The following is a 23,523-nucleotide window of genomic DNA, read 5'->3' as shown; positions in this document are numbered from 1 at the left end:
TCTATCTTTTTCTTGAGCTAGTTTCATAACATTTGGTATCAGAGCTTTGGATTCTAGGGTTTCGTTGCTCCAAACAGGTCATCGTGGAATTTTTGCTATATCTTTTTTTCTGCGACGTTTCAAAAGTTAAAATAAAAACCCATTTTAGATGAGATCGCACTAAAGCTTGGGTCCAAATTTCAGAGCGTTTCACACTATATTTGTGGAGATATGATTTGAGGAAGTGGGTCTTTTTGTAGACTCCTGAATTACATTCCAAACAGGTGACCTCGGGAAAATCATCATAACTTTCTCTCTGAGCATCGGATTGAAATTTCATAAGAAGTTACAGAAAGAGGACGGAATGTAGTTTCGTGTAGATATTTCTCAGAGCCAAAGGTCAAAACAGTGACACGTGGCACTTCATACAAGTTTGCTCTTCTGAAAAGGTCTATAATTAGGTAATCTTGGGAGATTGTGCATAACTCTTTCTTGGAGAATCCAATTTGGATCAGATTGGTGGCATTGGAAAGAGGACACCGAGGGCTACTACAAGTCACAATTTAGAACTTAAAGATCCAAAAGTACAGAGTTACATTTCTTTCAAGATCGAGCTCCTAAAATCAAGAAAAAGCAAGATGAGGAAGTTTGATGGCAAGGATCTGGTAAATTGGATACTTCAGATGGAGCAATATTTTGATCTACATGGTATACCACTATTACAAAAGGTATGTATTGCATCTTCATATTTAGAACCAAATCAATTTTTATGGTATGAAGGGCTTTGTTCTCGTAAACAATTTGTTATGTGGTCAATTTTCATGGAGGAAATGATAGCACATTATGAGGATACAAAGTGCAACGCCTTCTTTAGAGCAACACCACAACAATTGGAAAGAGTAAAATGGCTTTGTGACATAGTGGAAAGAAAAATTATGGAAACCAGGAAGCATACCCCTCACAACTATAAATATGGAAGTGTTGTTTCTCCTAGCCTTCCACAACCTACAAGGGTTACACCACAACAATTGGAAGAAAAAAGAAAAAAATGTCTTTGTTACAATTGTGATAGCAAATGCACTAAAGGTCATAAGTGTGCTGAGAAGAAATTATTTTACATAGAATATGAAGAGGAGGAAGAAAAGGATCAAGAAAAATAAAAAGAAGAAGATATACGCCAGGATCCCACCCCAGAGAAAGAAGAAATGAATCAGACCATATCTTGTAAAGCATTGGCAAGAATTACCGCTCCTCAAACTCTCAAGATAGAAGGACATATCAAGAAGAAAAAGGTGCAAGAAGTGAAAGATCACATCGAGAAAGAAGAAATGAATCCAACCATATCTTGTAATTCATTAGTCAAAATTACCACTCCTCAAACTATCAAGATAGAAGGACATATCAAGAAGAAAAATGTTCAAGAAGTGAAAGATCACATCGAGCATCAAGAAATGAATCCGACCATATCTTGTAAAGGATTGGAAGAAATTACCACTCCTCAAACTCTAGAGGCAGAAGGACATATCAAGAAGAAAAAGGTTCAAGCAGTGAAAGATCACATCGAGCATTAACAACAAGTTCTCCAAATTTTAAAGGATAACGCCACTTCGGTGCAAAATCAAACGAAACAACATGTAGATCAACATCGTAGTGAAAAATGTTTTGATGTAGGTGATTGGGTATTTTTACTGCTACATCTCAAGTAAGCTATTTATGAGAAGGAAATGTTGGCAACACTACATGCACTTAAAAAATGGCGACCTTACCGAATGGGAAGACTCTTCAAGGATGAGGATGTGGAAGCATTGTTTTGTGCTATTTCTGTTATCCAACCAGATTGGATAAATGAAGCAAGGGATGAATGGAAGAAGGACAAAGAAGTATGGCCACTTATTCAAAAGTTGCAAAAGATCCCAATTCAAATAATATTGCTAGAAATTGAAGAGGAAGGAAAATTAATATTGGAACCTGGAGCAGTCACAGAAATAAGAACCCGACAGCTATGAAATCGATCAATTTTCAGAATATCTCATCAAGTGGAAGAACTTACCCGCTGAAGATTCCACATGGGAGGACAAGAATTTTATACAGAAGCATCAAGAACTACTCAAGCATTGAGGACAACGCTTTTTGAAGGAGAGGGGCATGTTAGGCCCCTATACTACTAGTGTAACCCCTTATTGTTATTAGTACAATCCACTTATTATATTGATGTACCCATGTAGTGCCCATATTGTTACTATGGTGCCCCATAGAAGCCCACTATTGTTATTATTATGCCCTTACATTATTATTGTTACGGTGGCTCTGATTATGTTATGACCCCTTAGACTCCTATATATAGAAAGGAGGTCTTTTCATTTGTATCATCCAAGAATTGTTCATTTATGTAATGTAAAGGAGGTTGTCCCCTCTAAGAGGCTGAATTCTAAGGCGTTGATCTATCTTTTCTATCTTTTTCTTGAGCTAGTTTCATAACAAAAGATCCCATGGATTTTTTCAATGGTGAGATTATTCAAATCTCGCATTTCTTTAATGGTAGATACTTTGGAATTAAACTTTGGGGTTAGTGATCTCAAAATACTTTCAATGACATTGGAATCCTTCATCTTATCACCAAGACCTTTCATTGTGTTAACAATCTCATCTACTCCAAGGAAAAAAACTTGAAATTATTTCATCATCATGCAATCTAAGAGACTAATATTGAATTCTATATGATTGAAGTTTAGCACTTTTTACCTTAGAGTCACCTTCATAACTTTGAACAAGCTTATCTCATATTACCTTCACGGTACTTAACTGCATGACTTTCACAAACTCAGATTCAGGAAATCCTCCCAAAACAGAATTTACATCTTTTACATTGTTCTCATATCATTACTTTCCTACATCATGTGTGGGAATGGAGACTAGATATTCATATCCACCTTCAACAATTTCCCATATATCAGCTCCTATTTCCTACAAATATGATCTCATTCTTACTTTCCAAAACATAAAGTTAGTTCCATTAAACAAAGGTGGCTTGGTAGAAGATATTCCCTCTTGATTTCTCATCTTGATAGATCTCCCTTTAAGCGATCAAGCTTATTCTGAGGGACTGAATCTAATACCAATTGTTAGGAAAAATGTTGAGAGGAGGGTTTGAATCAATATTTTTAATTCATTTGACTTCCAATTTCACATTCAAAATTATGTATGTTATTGTTATTCATGCAACCCATGTGTGTACGTGACATCAGTGGATATAAACAACGTATGTTCTGATTACTTAATTTTTCATAACTTTCATTAGGTGTTTAACTTAATCTTTGCATTGTTAGTACATTATCCATCCAATATGCGATAAAGAACAAATAAATCAAAACACATAAGCAACACATCAACACATATGAACACTGAGATTTTAGGTGGAAATCCAATGTGGGAGAAAACCATCATTTTTGTTGTCTTTGTCTTCTTTGTTATTATATAAAGAAAATATTGATTGCATGTTTTACTATCACAGAATCTTACCAGCATGCAGGCACCTGCCTGTAGGAGGATACAACCTCCACTTGTTCTCCATCACCCACTAGAAGGGAGCTACAACCCCCTGATCGCACTTCCTAGCTCCTACCAGAAGGACGTTTGTACCCCCTCACTAAACGTTGCAACCCTTAGCACCTTGTGGACCACGTTTCATAATTTTCACACTAGATCCTCTTGTTAATCAATCATCAAATCATGTAGGCCACCTTTCATCAAATTTTCACATTGGACCCACACCAACAATAAGCCCAAACCAGAATATTGATTCACAAAATCTGAATCATTTAAGCATTGTAGACCAACCAAATCACGGAAACATCAAGCCACTGAATACTGAATCCAACCAATCATTGAAGCAATCAAATCAAATCAATGCATTACCCAATAGAATTGTCACACATGAATCAATCAACCATTAATTGATTAATGAAATTATTGGATAGCAAACAATCATCATTGGAATATTGTACAACCATTGCAAACGTTGATTAAATTAACTTCAAAATATATACATGATTGTTCTTAATAAAACCCATGTATATACGTGTTCGTATGCATAACACCTGCGTACAGATCTAAACTCACATAATCTTGAAAATTTGAGTCTCTAAGAATTGAATCGACTGAGTCACTAGAGACGATCAATCACTAAACCAGGTCAAACCAACACTGTCAATATTGTCATGCCATACCAAGCCAGGTCACCACTCAATAAAAAATCATCAACACATTCAGATATCAATTATTTTTATCAAGACATCATTGAAAAACAACAACAAATAAAATAGACTTCATCAAATTTCAACATCAAGCAAAAATTCAAACCCTAATCAAGTTCAACTTAGAATGTATACGCAATTGTCTTTAACCAAATATGTGTATATACGTCCTTATCATGCATAAAACTTGAGTATATATTTCAACATACTAAATACCAAAACTCAAATTAGGAAACAGTTTAAGACAAATTATTTCAGAATATATATGTGACTAAAGCAAGGCATATCCTCATATGTACGCAACTATACATAGCAAAAACTGCATACAAAACTTTAAAAATATTGAAACAAAACTTTGTTTCAAATCACCTATCAAACCCAAATATCTACACACATACTGTCAAACTTCACATATCACTGCAAATACATTCAAATCATACCATAACAAACATAAATAGATCAAGCAAGTATATCCATTAGTCTTTAATGCACTGTTAGATCTATTAGATCTGAGTCATCTTCTTACTCACTTGTCCACACTTGTTTTCAAATTAGATCACACATTAATAGTTTCTCAAATGCACACATATCTCCCGTATCTCCATCTCCCTATATAGCTTTTTCCCTTTTCAATACCATAGGAATTTTTTTTAGTAAAGTTGTTATTATTTGTAGACATGATCAAATAGACATTGTCGCTACAATAATATGGGAAATTACCATGGTAACCTAGTATCAAGTTTTACATCGTTCGGACTATATAAGTGACTTTTTTTACATAACCTGCTTATGTACACAACTCTTCCTCATATGAACCGTGTATACTTTTCAAAATTCATAATTTCCATGCATTTTGTGACTTACTTGGCAATTCTTTCTTATAGCCTATGTAGTATCAGTACCAATATTCATGTTATATGCATTAGTTATATAACCATCATATTATAACCAAGTTGACATCAAGGAAATATTTTTCAAATAGGTTTCCATGAAGGACAACACCTTAGCCATAATTCCAACATAATATTCTTGTTGCTTCAATAACCAAGTGGGATGCATGTGAAGGGCTTTCCTTAGTAAATTCAATGAGGAAAAATCCCTTCCTACTCTTCTCAAAGAACTCATTGCATTTAAGATGGAGAATAAGGATAAAATCAAGGATTTTAATCAACATTTCACTACTCTGTTGAATAATTTTTTTAAAGACTCCTAGCCTATCGATCCTTGGGTCATAAAATATTACACCTTAGCCTTGAACCCTTTTATAACCATGTTTGTTAAAATGGAATACAAGAAAACTCTAGTGAGAAACTTAAAATAATTCATAAAGGTGGAGAAGGAAATGTTATTCCTAGTAGGAAACACACCTAAGGAAGAGCACAAGGCTAATGGGAAGAAGTCTTTAGTGTCATCTAAACTAGCAGAGGCAGAAGTTATCAATCTCAAAGGTATAGTCAAACTAGCTATGAAGCTCTCAAATGAGGTAGTCGAATTGAAAAATAACTTAGGGGTGAATTAATCAAGGCAGAGACCTTTCTGACCCTTTCAAAAGAAAACTAACAATCGACCCAATCTCATTGCCAATTCAAGTGTAAACATGAACTTGGATGATTTTTTCATGGATAAATTTTGTTCCTATCAGTAGGCCAATCATTCTAAGTAAACTTATCCTAAGTGGGTAAAGTATATGACAATGGTTATTAATCATCTCCTGGAACAACAATCATTATCTATTGATCTAGCTCAAGAATCTAATAATGAACCCAACACAATTGAAAAACAATAAACTGAAGGATCGGTCATGTTCTTATGGGATTGGCTAGTTGACATTGATACAAAGACCACTAGCTAATTTTCTTTAGGGGAAGCCCAAGCTACCCAAGCATCCCCAAGAACTTATAACCTTCACAGAAAGGGACCCACACTTGATACCCCTCCACTTGCCAAAGGAAAATCTCTACTGTTAATGTGTTGATATCCAAAACCTTTTCAAAAATTACTAAGTCTAGACTTAAATAATATCCCATCCCTACACATAACACAAATAAAATCTCAACCGCTATGCAAAACAACAAACCCTCTGCCTAGGCATAGAACACCAAGCCCTCAACTTCTACAAATAGTAACCCCGTTATGACATTTATAACCTTCCTCAATAGAGAGACTTACTCATGAAAACCTTTAAACCCTCTCCTACCTAACCAAAATCTATGGAAAAACTTGAAGCCTTGAGGAAAACCACTACTATGATATAGAATAGCTCAAATGATGTTAAGTCTATTGTCAATGCTACTAGTACCAAAACTCATTCAAAGTCTCAAAACTCGCCTTTCCTCTTCACATTTGAAATATGTACACAATTTTCTTGTTGACTTTGAATACTCTTCCAATGGCATTCCCTACTCTATGTGCCAAAAAATAAATAATGTTCCAATAGCGACTAACACCAAAATCATTCAACTAGACAAGTCAGAGCCCAAGGTCATAGGTGAACTTAAATATGTCTTAATCAAGTTGTCCTTCAATCTTTGAATTCATCAGGAGATAGACATTATAGTTGTTGACATAACTAAAGCTTAGGGTTTCCTTATTGGTCACATAAGCTCCAAGTATACTTTGCCTTAAATGATCTCACCTCCAGCTACCATATAAAGGAAAAAAAAAATTAAATAAATGTAGATAATGAGCCCCATATGAACTAGAAGGACAAAATGAGCCCATCAACTTTTCTCGTGCCATGCTAGGAAATTATTTTATAAAAATTGAAATTTGTTGCTATACAACCCAATCATCACCCTTTCCATCTACAACACAGTGTAAATTGCTTCAATGCTTATAGACTCGTAATTATTATCATTGTACACTACATGCAAATAGCAATAGTTCCACTAACTTAGGAGTAGATATTGACCTTTAGAAATTGTATTTTGATGGTTCTTATACACAATATAGAGCCAACATCAGATGTATTCTGATTGATCCATATAAACAAAAAACTCTTATCTCCTTCCAATTCGAATTTGACTGTACCAATAACACTGTAGAATATGAAGCACTTGTCTTCAAGTTTGAAAATCCATTGACCTAAAGGGAGAGTGTTTAATTTTTTTGGTCATTAAGAGATAATCATTCATCAAGTATATAATACCATTCACTGATTATCTTTGCACCTTAGAGGTTACTAGCAAGAGGTATGCAAACTCATTCCATTATCTAAATCATTTAATATCATTTCCATTCCTCGATATAAGAACGTTATCACCAACACTTTGGCTAATGAAACTACTAGATTTGCCCCTTTATGTCATGGTTTTTCTATAAAACTAATTTTCAAACATGTTGTCCCTAGTAATCTCACTAATTAGCAAGTATATAATGATGACATATAGGTAGAAGACTTCCTAACCAATGCATACATGTCTGAGGATGTTGTTATTGAGGAAGAGGAACATAATAAGCAAGGAAAACAAGCCCAATAGAGTCAAAAGGTATACAAGGATAATCCCATCCCAAAGGGGTGGTCTCACTTGAATTTTTGTTTGATTTGCAGTCTCATTTATGCACATTTACCAATATTAAGACTCGCAATCCCACCTTGATGCGTGAACTTATGAATCTTGGGACTGACTAGGACCCAAATTTTGTCAATTTAGGCACTTGTTGCTCATTAGTAGAAAATAATACATTTAACCAATTCTTCACAAAGTACAAAGATATTTTTGCATGGACATATGATGATTTGAAAACGTATGGCACTTACATTATGACATGTCATTCCAATTACGGAGTGTTCCAATTCATTTAAGTAGAAGCTATGCAAGGTACAACCCAGATTGAAGCCATTAATACAAAAACAACTTCAAAAGTTAATGGATGCATGAATAATTTTTTAAGTATTACATTCCATGTGGGTCTTGAACCTAATGTCATTGAGAAAGAAGTTAGGTGAAATTAGGCTTGTAGATTTCATAAATATTAGTTAAGGCTCGGATAAAGACAATTACCTTTTGCCTCCTATGGAACAAATCCTCTAGCAAGTTTCAGGCTCATAAATGTTTTCCCTAATGGATGGGTCTATGGTTATAACCAAGAGTTAGTAGCACAAGAAGACAAGATTTGACCACTCTCCACACTAAGTAGGGGACATTTTCCTATATAAATATGTTGCTTGGGTTGATCACTTATAGTGTCGTGTTTCAACACACAAAGGACATATCTTTCAGGGCCATTATAGGGCACAATGTGGTATTATACCTAGATGATGTCATCATCTTCTACAAATAAAGCACAAACAATCCACACCACCTCAAATAAATATATAAAAGATGCAGTAGAAATGGGATTTCACTCAATTAAAAAAGTGTTTTTTTTATAGCTAAAGGTAACCTTTTGAGCCAAATGATCTCCAAGCAAGTTATCTCTATATACCTAGAAATGGTGAAAGCTATCATGCAAATTCCTCTCCCCAGCAATAAGAGGTCCATGTAGTCCTTCCTAGGAAATATAAACTTTGTGAGAAGATTTGTGTTTGATTTCATGTAGATTGTTAAGCTTCTTTAGCAGATGATCAAGAAGGATTCCCCATTGTAATGGACTATTACATAAAAGGAGGCTTTCAGTAGAATAAAGAGTGTCATAACACAATCCCCTACTTTATACAGTCCCTACCTTAACAAGGAATTATCACTATATACCATCACCTCTAATTTCTCCTTTGTATTTGCACTCAATCAAAAAGATGACTAGGGAGATGAAAGACCATTCCCCTTTATGAGTATGGGTTTACAAGATGTCGATTTGAACTATTCTAACGTAGACAAGAAAACCTATGTAATGTAATAGGTGATTGAGAAGTTTTGACCATATATCCCAAAGAGGCATGTAAAATTAATAGTCCCCCACCCTATAATAAGATCATTATTTGCATAGAAGGAAATGGGGGAATGGAGAGGCAACTTGATGACCTCCATGCAATACTATGACTTGGAATTCAAACCTACCCATATTATTAAATATCACGGTATATGTAAACTCTTTATTGAGGCCTTAGAACTTGAAAACAATGAATCAGAAGGATCATAGAATGAGTTATACATCTACTCATATGAAACTCTCTATGTCCACCATAGTCGACTCATGGTACTTGGAACTAAAGAAATACTTACAACAAGGTACCATGCTTGATAATATTAATGCATAGCAGCAACCTATAGGACTCAACGATTCATGATACTAATTGATCAGTGGGATATTCTTCAAAAAGTACTATAATGGATTCCTTCTTCATTGTCTATCAAAAGCCTAATGCTAAGAAGGTTCTCTTAGAACTGCATGATAAGCCAACCAATGAACACTTTGCAGGTGAAACCATAACACACACGGTCCTCACTGTGGGATACTACTGGCCAATAATATTTAAGGACTCACATGCTTATGCCAAAACATGTCCAATTTTTTAGAAGCGTGATAACCGCGAGAAAATATCCATTTTCCTTTGTAACTAGTGATGGTATAAAAACCCTTCTAACAATGAGGATTGGATGTGATTGGTTAAATTTACCCCAATTACTCCAAAATCACCATTATATATTGATATCCATGGAATAAATTACCCATTGGACAGAGATTGTTCCAATAACAATAATCAGCAAGTAGGTAGTCAGACAATTCTTACAGCAACAAATCATCACTAGGTTTGGTGTTCCAACTAGTCTAGTCTTTGATAATGGTTCATATTTCTATTCTTTAAAACTAACAAAATATGCATTATACAAAGGTATTTTTTTGAGACACTCAACCAATTACTATGCCCATGGAAATGGATTGACTAAGGCTAGTAATAAAAACCTAATTTGTATCTTAAAATGAACCATATTGGAATAGTAAAGGAATCGACACAATGTCCTAACCAATGCACTATGGGAAAACCGAGTAATCCCACAATTTGCTTTAGGAACCTCAACTTATTTCATTGTATATGGAAAAGAAGCCATAATTCCCCCCAAAATATTCCTAACTTCCCTATAGTTATCACAAGGTTCCTGAGGTCAGTCATGACTAGTAATGCAAACGAGGATTAATACCCTACTTAAACTAAAAGAAAAGAGAAACAAACACTATAGAAGTTTGCCACTCACCAACAAACTATCAAGAAATGGTTAGATAATAAATTTGTTGGTGAGGACTTCTAAGTAGGACATGTGTGGCTCAAATGGGATAAAGTACATGATTATAAGGGTAAGCACACCAAATTTAAACCAATGTGGCTTGATCCCTACTTAGTTGTAGAAAAACTTGGCCTAGGAACATACCAACGTTAGAATCTAAATGGAGAAACTAAACTTCTCCTAGTGAACGATAAAATTCTAAAAAACTATTTTTTGTAACGTCCCTAGTTGTCATCATCTATACATAAATAAGCTCTCTTTCCTAATCTGTTATCCTATTTTTCTTCCCTTCCTCCTTTTCAATTTGAGTTAAACTAGTTCTCATTTTGTACATAAATAAATCTCACTTTAACATGGAATTCTCTCTAGTCTTATCTAATAGAGGATCTCATCACCAAGTTGCTCCTTTTAGGCATAACACTAGTCATATCATGAATCTATGTGTGCAATCCAAAACTAGTTCACAATAATCATAATCCTAAATTTTTCTTATGGAAAATATGATCAATACAACATGGGGGGCACTCTCTAAATAGTGATAATGTTGAATGGACTCTAACATTATTACTTAGTTGGTTTATAGGCCTCAAAACACCTTGTACAACCTTGACTCAGGCCTCATTCTCATCTCAAGGCTACTGGCTCGAGAAGTGATATGAAGGAGACATATATATTATAAGAAACCTATAAAGTTTCAAGTATAGGAATCATCCAAGTTACCAGATATAGAGAGAGAGAGAGAGACTTCCTAAACAATTGGTACATACAAGTATCTTCACGAGGGCTATGCATGCTCACTGGAAATGAAGAAAGGCCTATGATTCTAGGGTGACTTCTTAATGATATGGATGTTTAGGGGAGTGGAGCAACACTAGAGACTCAAATTTAATGCTTATTATCTCTATCTCATGAAAGATAATTGTCTTTGCAGCATAAAAGTCCAATATTAAAAGGCAATCCTATATTGTAAGTCATACTCTTTTCATCCTTGTTTGAGCATTAACTGAGATAGGGAAAGGGAAGGTTGTTGTTGCAACTAGATCTGCAAGGAGTTGTTACTCCATGATCTTGTGTCCAAATAAAATCACCAAACAGAACCTAATAGAATCAATGGAACAATAAGACAATTCCCAACCCAAATTCATAATCGTGTAGAAAACGGTCAGATCTATGTTATAAAGATATGAGACCACACCTAGAATCCTCACATGTCAAGGAAGGGTTTTGAGTTCGATGTAGATCTTGCACTCCACTCACGTGATCCAACACGTCTGCACCAGATCTATATCCCTGCACACAATCACGACTAAATGAAGACAACAAGTGATCTTCCTCAGAATATCATTGGATCAAAAGCAATAGATACCGACATATAACATATTGAACACAAATTCATTTACGGAAGGTGTTGTAGCAGCTACGACCACCCTCCAAAATTTTGGCTTGCACCTAATTTGGGAGCCTCCCTTGGGATTTTCTCTTGATGACTGCACACCCTCAGATTCACTCCATGAGCCTGTGGGAGTCTTTGCATTTGCCTTTCTTGTCCATTCCACCCAAGTTTCTGCATCTTGGTGTTTAAGTCATGCTTGCGACCATGTTCTGGCTATGATCAAGGTCTTCGCTTCGTGTGTACTTGTTGTGTTCGCTATGAAAGCATCTGTCACACTCACACATGGAGTCACATTCACTATCACACAAGCGTCTTCACAGTCGATCAATGATCAATCACGAGTTTCACACTTATCACTCACATCATCAGTCAATCATGTTGAACATGTGTGTCTGGATGTTTTGAGTCGTTTTTTCGTTGAGTCATGTCAGTATGTGTTTGCATGATCACCTATTAATCTTTTGATCATTCACACACTTAGTCATTTTGCTAAAGTTCTGATGACCAAACCCCCTCTAATAGCTGACCCATCACCCCACCATCGACTTGATAAAATTTCACCCAGAACAATGCAGAAACACCAAGCACCAAATCTATATCCTTGCACACAATCATGACTAAATGAAGACAACAAGTGATCTTCCTCAAAATATCATTGGATCAAAAGCAATAGATACCGACATATAGCATATTGAACAAAAATTCATTTAAGGAAGGTGTTGTAGCAGCTACAACCAACCTCCAAAATTTTGGCCTACACCTAATTTGGGAGCCTCCCTTGGGATTTTCTCTTGATGACTACACACCCTCAGGTTCACTCCATGAGCCTATGGGAGTCTTTGCATTTGCCTTTCTTGTTCATTCCACCCAAGTTTCTGCATCTTGGTGTTTAAGTCATGCTTGCGACTATGTTCTGGCTATGATCAAGGTCTTCGCTTCGTGTGTACTTGTTGTGTTCGCTATGAAAGCATCTGTCGCACTCACACACGAAGTCACATTCACTGTCGCACAAGCGTCGTCACGGGCGATCAATGATCAATCACGAGTTTCGCACTTATTGATCACATCATTGGTCAATCATGTTGAACATGTGTGTCTGGATGTTTTGAGTCGTTTCATTGTTGAGTCATGTCAATGTGTGTTTGCATGATCACCTATTCATCTTTTGATCATTCACACACTTAGTCATTTTGCTAAAGTTCTGATGACCGAACCCCCTCTAATAGCTGACCCATCACCCTGCCATCGACTCGATCAAATGTCACCCAGAGCAACGCAGAAGCACCAAGCAAGTCTTTCCAAGTTGCGTTGATTGCAAGCAATCCAATCAGCTTTCATGCTGACCACTCAGAGAATCAGACCCAGAAACCACCCCAGTACTGACTCCCCTCAAAAATTGCACAGAAGCTACTAACCTTGCCCACTCTGCTGACTGAGAAAATTGCACAGACAGACCAGACAGAAACCAAGTGTCCGTCCCTATCTCCCTCAGAAAATTGCACAGTTTTCCCAGTCAGTCCTCCCGGTAGACGACTTTTGCTCATCCAGGAAATTGTGCATTTTTCATGAGCAAGCCGTCTACTGGACAGTAGTCCACTCAGCTTGGAAACTATGCAAATATGATCAGTAGGGTAGCCTATCAATCTCAGTGCAGTTTTCCTCACCAACAACTCCAAGCAACAGACTATCAGTTCCCTCCAGCAATTGCGCAGTTTCTACTGCCAAACACCCAGTAGCTAACTGCCAGTTCCCCTTGAGAATTGTGCAGTTTCTAGTGCCAATGACCCAACAACCAACTTCTAGTTCCCTCTGGTAATTGTGTAGTTTTGATTGCCAGGCTCCTAGCTAGTTCCTCCCAAAAACTACGCAATTTCTTCATGTTGATCCTCCTTGCAACCTGGCCTGTTCCTCCAAAAAATTGCGCAATTTCTTCCTTCTAGCTGAGCCAGACCTCGCAGATAGTCAATGTCAACTTGGATTGACCATCTTCATCACCTAGTGACTCTTGCACATTTTTCATCAGCAATGCCAAGAGCCATCATCCTGCTTCACAACCTTGCTGCCTCTCCTTGTCACCTGCATCCGAAATGATCAGTGTCATGGTAGACTAGAAGGTTTTTACATTTGATGTCGTCTCGTCATGAGTGAAAACAGGCACAGGTACACTAACAAACATGGTGTGGCAATGAAAGGGATGAACGAAGGGAGCACATGCAGAAGGATAGGTTCACCAATAGATGAACAAATGATGCATGCGAAGACATGTGCTCACGAACAGATAATCATGCAAATATGTGTTTGCAAATGGATGGATGAGCAAACATGCAAGATGTGCCCATGGATGGATGAATGGATGAAGATGCACCTTTCACGAACAGATGAGCCTATTGATACTTCCAACATGCAAGCAAGGAACAATGTGCCAAAGCATCATCAAGCAAACCAAACACCATCAAAGACTCCACGCACTTTGCCATGCGGAGGTGAAGCTGTGCTACACCATGAAGACATCAATCACCTAGTAGCACTGTAGCTCGACGTGCACTCCAACAGTAGCACCAATGTACCAGCACTGTCATGTCAAGTCATGTTGCCCACATCTCTACTATGGGCTATGGTGTAAATCAATGTAATGTAATGTGGAAGTCCAAGAGACCCACTTTTTGTACAAAGAGTCATGCAAAGTTGAAAAGTCATGGAATTCAAATAGTCATGAGGGTAGTATTGGAACTTTCACTTAATTGAGAAGCATGCTAACAGGCCAGCACATTTTCACACATGTATTGTAATTGTTGTAAGACTAATCTTGAACACTTGTAATGCATGTTGCTTTAACCTTTGTTGAACACTTGAACTATTTCACTTGTTGTAATACATAATCTGTTAATGGAAATGTGTTCTATATGCTATTAACGTTGTCTCACCCATGGTGGATATCTCCCCGGGCATCAGACAGACCTTTCACATAAATCTTGTTTTAACAATTGTTGTGCTCGTTCAGACTCATCCATTGAGTGTTGTACATGTTATCTTACCTTGTGTGTTGTGACTGTCACATCCATGTGGACTGCTCCTCCAAAATTTATGCACATCCTGTTGTGTTGTGTGTTCCTAACTAAGTAGGGACTTCATCCCAACCAACTTGGGACTCACTCTCACCCTCTCCCTTTACAGTGAAAGAACCATTGACACAAGTACACTAGCATTCACCAGGCACCCGAACCTCACTTCTCGAAGGCAAAGTAGACTACTCTCCTATGCTGACAAGCACGAGTTGAGAAAAACCCTTAAGACAATGAAAACCAGGCCATCATACCAGATGGGACTCCCACACCAAATGGTGTGAGGTCTAGTTGGGACTTCATAGCAGGGTGATCCCTTGAATGTTGGCGAGTCCAACACCATCAACATTTCAAGCGCTAAAAGGAGGGCAACTAGCTGTATATGGCTGAACATCCCCTCACACTCATTCATCAACCATCTAGTCAAGGTAGTAACTTGCACTCCTTCTCACCTACACGTGACTCTACAGTTGGTTACTCCTCACCTCCTAGGATTGAACATGAGATTCCATATCAACACCTTTTCTCCATTCGTCCCATCACTCGCCAGTTTGCAAAAGCAATCAAACTGATCCCAGGCATACAACATCTTCCACACACATCTAGGAAGCCAAAAGCCACTCCCACAAGATTTGTTGTATTGTCAGTGGAAGAAGCATTCCTTACCAACTTGAAGGTCTAGAAGAAGCTATTGAAGATGGAGAGGAACCTCTGATCTTCTAGCAAGGCAAACAAGACACTCTTGTGATCTTGGGATCGAACTCTATATAGGAGGTAGTGGGGAAGGCAGCAGAGGAGGTGGAGGTGGAGACGAACCAACAAACTCAGAGTCAGAACCATCAAATTATGAAAGAGAGGAGGAGGATGAGGAAGAAGAAGAGATGGTTGACCCAAATCTTGAATGGATGACTCAAGGACCATTAGCTCTCCCGATTATTCTACACAAGGTGCCAAATCGAGTGAAGAGAATGAACATCAAGTTCGACCCTAACAGCACAGTGAAGGCAAAATACCATTTAGACAACTTCTACCTACAGCTGCAAACCCTTGAGGTGCGGCATGAAGATGTAGCATGTAGATTGTTCCCATGTACCTTGGATGGTCGCGCAGCTGCTTGGCATCACATCCTTCCACCGAACTCTATAAAGAACTGGGTTACATTCAAACTCATGTTCCTTGAGAAGTTCGTTGATGACAATACCCCAGTTATGCTGCTTAAAGAGTTGGGAAGCCTTAAGATGGAGGGAAAAGAGAAAGTGAAAGATTTCAATTAGAGGTTCACATGCATATTGAAAAAGTTTGCAACAGACATTAAACCTCATGACTCCATCACTATTGACTACTACACATCTGCACTGCCAACCAGCATTGCGCAGTTCATCAAACGAACTATGAAACCAACACTTCTGGAAAACTGCGAGGAGGTTTTCACTATTGAAAAAGACCTGCACGCAATTGGAGTCATGAAGGATGATGAATCAACAAAAGACTCCAAGGATGCGAGCAGGAAGCCCCAAGTAATGGGGAGCAAGGGTAGAGACAAGGAAGCAACTGATATTGAGACCCTCACTCGCCTTATCAAGAGCTTGACCACTGAAGTGTCTGAACTCAAACAACGTAAAACAAACACATTTTCAAGCAGTCATCTGCCCAGGTAGAGACAAGAATTCAACTCATTAAGTAGCAACCGGTTCGCTTCCAAAACTACACAGAAGCCTGTGTTCTAGCTCGAACAGTGTGCAGATCCTAAGATATGTTCATTCCACAAAGAACATCACCCCGAGAACTCTTGTTCGGACTAGAAGCGAGTCACAAGTTCTTTCTGAAGTCATACACTTAATGTGGGAAGAAATATGCAGGAGCAGCCGGAAGACACTGACGATGACGAAGAGGTTGCACCTAATGAGCCATCAAGCTCTGGGCATGTGGTGAATGCATATCAGTGCTCGCAAACTATGTCAAAGATGAACACGAGAAGCAACCCCAAAAGAAAACTGACCATTATAATCTCAGGAGTAAAAGGGATCCCCCTACACTTGGGGAGATCTAAGAAAATATCAAACTGTTGATATAGAAGGTCAATCCACCGTCCACCCCAAAGCAGAAAACACAAAGCAAGTCCAAGAAGACAGCAGCGAACAAAGGTGCATCCATGAGTAGTAAACTGCAAAACACTCCACCGAAAAACACGAACACCCATTCTACCCCAAACACCTTGGTAATCCTACCACCTCTAGACTACAACATTATTGATGACATGAAGAAAACTAGAGCAAACATTAGTTTATTTGAGTTGGCTAAGATCCAAAGTCAACGGGATATCATGTTGTGTGCATTGGGATAGACAACAATAGACAACGTAGCCTCTACTAGAAAGGGAGCAACCACACCTCCCAGATCACTTTCCATTGTGCTCAATACACTCTAGATGGAAGAATAAAACTCAGGTTTCCCTCCATTCCTACTATCTTTTGAAATTTTCAATTGTAATTTTCACAGCTATTTGGTTGATCTCGACATGGCAACCAATGTCATTCCACTCTCCATTGAGAAAAAGATCAATGTACGATGGATTGAGACATCTGTGTGAATCATCCAACTTGATCAAACATCGGTACCAGCCATTGGTGAACTACGAGATGTGATCATCCAATTATCTCATGACAGTTAAGTCCACCAATGCATTAACATAGTGGTTGTGGACATATCGAAAGCATATGGTCTGCTACTCAACAGATACTGGTCCAGCAAGCTAGATAGATATTTTGCTACAGACTGGTCTCACATGTGGCTTTTGTACAAGGGCAAGTGCAACCAAATCCAAGTAGTGTCCAAGAGGTACATGGAACATAATGTCACTCCCCTCAATGGCGAGAATGAACCGTTGGCCTTCCTAGAACTCATGTTTGGAAACTGCCTCCTTGAGACAACATTGGGGTGTTATCTAGCACAGCCAGCTCCAACCCCACTAGATGAGCATTTGGGACTCCTTCCTTGCCCAACTGATGGTAATGAAACTTGTACAGTACATTGTACCAATAGTAGCAGTAGTAGCAGAAGTAGTACTAGCACATCAAGTGGTCCATGTACAAATGAGTTGTGGACCATGTACTTTGACGGATCAAAGACATAGGATGGCTCAGGAGCCGGGTGTGTTCTGATCAACCCTTACAATAGGAAGCATCTGGTTTCAATTCTCTTGGAGTTCAAGTGCACAAACAACATAGCAGAGTATCAAGCACTCATTTTGGGCTTACAGAAAGCCATTAGCCTCAATGTGATCATACTCAAAGTGGTAGGTGATTCAGAGATAGTGGTGTAACAAGTACATAACAGAATTCACTATTTATATCTTAAAAGTTACCAACAAGAGGTATGGAAACTAATCTCAAAATTCCAAGCATTTAATATCATTGTTGCACCACGTACGTGTAATGCATCCACTAATGCACTGGCAGATGCAACTTTGATAATGTAACCGATTAGGGATAGACTTACTATTGAAATTTTGTACAAACCGTCTATCCTAGACAACATAACTAACTTAAATGTTTTTAATGATGATTAACAGATACCACATTTCATGGCCAAAGTTGACGTCTTCATGGATGTAGTGATATGATGACGATCACAAGCGCTCTTTGCAAGCAAAAGCTAGTAACAGGAAAGGCCACCTTATCACAAAAGGCGTGGCAACATTGGAAAATATTTATGACTTGCAAGAAAATTTTCAGGGGCCAAGGATTAGCAAGACCCACAGTTCCACCATAAGGCATGAACTGATAAACCTGGGAACAAAACAAGATCTAAAGTTTGTCAATCTTGGCATATGTTGTACATAGCAAGAGCGGCAAGCCTTTATTTTCTTGTTCAAACAGTGCTGAGATGTGTTCGCATGTAAGTATGATGATCTGAAAACTTATGACACGTGGATCATCCAACATATCATCCCAATCAAAGAAGGAGTCAAGCCATATCAATAGAAGCTGAGGAAAATACACTCGTCGCTTGAACCCCTCATACAGAAATATCTTACCAAGCTGTCGAATGCATGGATCATATACAAAGTTCACCATTCCACATGGGTCTCCAACCTTGTTCTTGTACGTAAGAAGTCGGGGGAAATTTGCTTGTGTGTTGATTTAAGGAACATAAACCATGCCTTGGACAAACACAACTACCCCGTGTCATCTATGGACCATATTTTGTAAACAGTATCTAGGACACAGATGTTTTCTCTTCTTGATGGTTTCTCGAGATACAATTAGGTTCTGGTAGCAAAACCTGACAGACCCAAAACTACTTTCCGTACCAAGTGGGTACGTTCGCTTATAGAAGAATGTAGTTTGGTCTTGTTAAAGTAGGAACAACATTTCAACATGCCATGGACATCACCTTTCATGGTCTCATTGGACATAGTGTTGTAGTGTACCTCAATGATGTGACTATGTTCTCAAGAAGACGAGAGGACCACATACGCCATCAGAAGAAAATATTTGAGCGATGTCGGAGATATGGGATTTCCTTGAATCCTAAAAAGAGTGTATTCATAGTGTCGGAGGGGAAGCTCCTTGGACACATTGTTTCCAAAAGTGGGATCAAGGTGGATCCAGATCGGGTACAAACCATTACACAGATCCCTTACCCAGTCAACAAGAAATCCATGCAATCCTTCTTAGGTAAGATAAACTTCCTTCCGAAGTTCATCTCGGATTATGCGCAGATAGATAGGCCCATGCAAGACATGATCAAGAAAGATGTAGTCTACAGCTTGGGTAAGAAGGAAAAGTATGCATTTTCCCATATCAAGTAGGCCATTGTAGAAGCACCTGTGCTCTACAGCCCAGATTTCAAGAAATATTTCCTGTTATACACCTTTGCTTCTGAAAATTCACTAGCTACAGTGCTCACTTAGAAGGACAAAGCCAATGATGAATGTCCCATCTCCTTCATGAGTGCAAGCATGCAGGGACCAGAGCTCAAATACCCCACCATTGACAAGAAAGCTTATGCAGTTTACAAGGTGATGAAACACTTCAGGCCCTACTTATTGAAGAACCACTACATAGTCTTCATCCCCCACCTAGCAGTCCTGCAAGAGTATGGTCTTGAAATCAAGCCAATACACATGATCAAAGGACATGGGCTCTATAGACTTGTAGCTAAAGAAGTACATGCTTCAAAGAGCGAAGAAGAGCTCGCCGATTGGGAGTAGGAAATTGAGATGTATGACATAAGGTGAGAAACACCCACTGAAGAAGAAACCTCTTGGTATGAAGATGTACGTCAATACCTTGAGCATGGCACCATACCCTCTCACTTTTCCATTAGACAGAAGAGGGGATTGCACCTAAAAGTTGTAGCATATCAGTTGGTGCATGGAGTGCTTTACAGAAAGCACAATAATGGAGTTTTGCTCAGGTGCCTGGAGGGACATGAATTAGAAAAGGTACTTCAAGATTTGCATGACAGACCTACTGGGGGTCACTTTGCAAGAAACACCATTTCACACAAATTTATGCAAGCCAGTTTTTACCGGCCCACATTATTCAAGGATGCACAATCTTATGCCCGCAAGTGCCCAGTTTGTCAGCGATGTGCCAATAGAACACGAAGATCAGTAGCCTCACTGCACCCTATTGCAATAAATGAACCATCCCAATAGTGGGGCCTGGACATCATTGGGGAAATTTTCCCTCATTCGCCAAAGCAACACTGCTACATCTTAACAGCAACTGACTACTTCACGCAGTGGACAGAATCAATTCCACTCAAACAAGTGAATGATCGGGAGGTCATCAGCTTCCTCCAGCAGAACATCATCTCACGCTTCAGCATTTTGGTATCACTTGTTTTTTATAATGCAACTTATTTTTCATCTTTGAAACTCTATGACTTTGCATTACAGAATGGTATTGTGTTAAAGAATTCATCTAACTATTACCCGCAAGGAAACGGTCTAGCAGAGTCCACGAATAAAAACCTCATCTGTATAATCAAGAAGACTATTTTCTCTGAGCAATGCAACTGGCATACCTCCCTGAAAAATGCATTATGGGCTGACTGTGTAACACCCAAGCCCTCTCTGAATACCTCATTGTACTTCCTAGTTTATGGTAAAGAAGCCATCCTTCCGCCAAATATCTACTTGCCTGCACTTCAGCTTTCCCAAGAATCCCAAGGCAAGCCTTGCTAACTAGTTCAACGTAGGATGGATTCCCTCCATAAGCTTTGGGAAGAAAGGATGAAAGCAAAAGAAAAATTATGCAGGGAAAGATGACTTTGATGTTGGTGACTTAGTTCTAAAATGGGATAAGCCCCATGAAGACAAAGGCAAACATACGAAGTTCCAGTCCCTATGGATTGTTCTATACATAGTCCAAGAGAAGCTTGGCCCACACACGTATCATTTGCAATCACTAGATGGGAGGATTGACAACCTTCCTGTCAATGGCCAAGATCTCAAGCATTACTTTCGGTAGGCTGGGTCGCGCCCATGCCATGTACATAGTCTTCTTACTGCTTGTTGTTTTCATCTTGTTTTCTTTGCTTATTATCTTTGTCTTCAATTTGTTTGATTTTGCTTATTATTTTTGTTCATGTTCATTTTATTTGTTTGATATATTACTATTTTTGTTTCTGGAAATAAGTGTTGCCAACTACTATGTTTTGGCTTTTGAATAGAGTATGAGGCTGAAATTTGAAGAGACTTGTGACACTGCAACACTTGGCTAGTCTTGTGTCCATCTTCTCTATGCTTGGTTATAACCTTCAGCTGATGAATTCTTGACAGAAAATACAAGCCATCTGCAAGGGTAGTTTTGGTCCAACCATGAACCTGTGTCCACACTGGGAAGCCCCATGCCTATACTCAGAATTCTGCTCTGTGTGTTCAAGCTCATCCAACTAGTAGAAACAAAGAAGGGGAAAATTCAAATGAGCAAACCTATTTCAGAGGTCTTGCATGCTTCTTTGAAGGAACACCCTCTTCTGCTCTCAATAAGTTATGATCCCTCTTCCGCCCCAAAAATAAATAAGTGCCTATGCATAGTCCTCTTGAAAAATACAAAAGCAACTCCACCAGGGTACTGACCAGGCTCACTGGTAGTGGAGCAATGTGTGTGTTTCTGCATGACTCCATCGAGGTAATATCCAGGCCTACTGCCAACAGAGCAATACCAGTGATGAAAAATTATACTCTGAAAATCTTCAACTCGCGAGCTAAACTACCCTTCCCAGATTCAAAACACTGAGATCTAAGTTGGACTTTTGATTGTGTTTGACTGAGCTGAGAAAGGGTGAACCATGTATGTCCATGGGGTAAGTTGGGAAGCCGAAGTAACCCGTGTAGTGATTCAATACTCCTCGAAAGACCAAGGACCTATGCTAGAAATGAACCAAAAAAGAGAAGTTGGATTTCTACTAGTGTTGGGCATGGAATTCCCTCACGACATGTTTTGGGGCTCAAAGCCCAAGTTTTGAGTTGATATTGTTGTAAAGCTCCATGAATTGCGGGCACAAATTGTATGTTAGATTCATAGGGTTGTCCACCCTAGTTTTGAATGCAATGTCGGCCTACCCATGGTCCGCGGACCATGGGATTGTATAAATAGAGTGAGGCTCTAAGTTGTAAATGCATCAAAAAGAGAATGGGCATGAAGGGTCTTAGAGATTAAGTAAAAGTGCGAAGTGTGTCGTGGGTCATAGAGTAGGAAAAGGCTCTGTAGCTGAGTGCGGAGAGGCCCAGTAGAGTCTGCAGCTGAGTGCGCAGACCCCTGCAGTTGAGTGCCCAGGCTGGAGTTGAGTCTGTAGCCGGAGAAGAGATTAATAAATAAATGTTTTGGTACCACTTCTGTGTATATGTTCTGAGTTATTACATGTTTGATATCATTTGTGAATATATTGTTTCTTTACTGCACACACTTGTATGAATTGTGAATATTTTTAAGTATAACTGAAAGCATACAGATAAGCTAAGTTAATCAATTAATATTAGATTACTAGTATGGACTTGGGTAATAACATTGTTTGGCCCCTAAGTAGGGCTAAGCGAAGGCAGCATCTTAGAATGCGAGGTCTGGGTAAGTGCGCGTAGTGACATGCATGCAGGATCGAACCGCGGACCACTTGGACTCATCAGACATATCTAGGGTGCAGAAACCTGGTTCTAGCACCCTCCCATACTACTTCGAGTGAGACCTCAGTCTATGCTCCACGAACTGTTGCCAAAAGGGCTAGTAGTACCAGGATTTGTTTGGCTAAATCACCTCTAAACCTGGGTCAAGGCCCAACAAGCCAACAAATGGTTCTATTGCTAGAACTGAGATCTGCATAAGGGATATCAGATGTCGTGTCACTAGAATCCGACAAAGAAAGAAATTGAAAAGTTGTTGGACAGAAAGATTCACGAGTTCACAGCATAGGAAAATAGGAATCTGCGAGTATCAAAGGAACAGCGGTTAGAGCGCCACGTGTATACGGAAATCCACGAACTCTTCTTTGCATCCTTCCCCTCTGAGTTGTACGAGTGGATCGTGAAGCTAGTAGACAGTCAGGGAAGGTGTAGGCTCGACAAACCGATTGTGTGGACTCTAGAGTTAGTGTGCAGACTAGAAGCGTCGGAAGATAGAATCGCGTGCGTTGTGGACCATTGTGGGGGTTTATCACTG

The sequence above is a fragment of the Pinus tabuliformis genome, chromosome 7 (genome assembly GCF_031772625.1).
Source record: "Pinus tabuliformis cultivar Carrire ecotype Pingquan chromosome 7, CPIR1, whole genome shotgun sequence".
NCBI classification, from domain to species: domain Eukaryota; kingdom Viridiplantae; phylum Streptophyta; class Pinopsida; order Pinales; family Pinaceae; genus Pinus; species Pinus tabuliformis.
The sequence above is the reverse complement of the archived record's forward strand: the minus strand, read 5'-3'. Positions refer to the sequence as shown.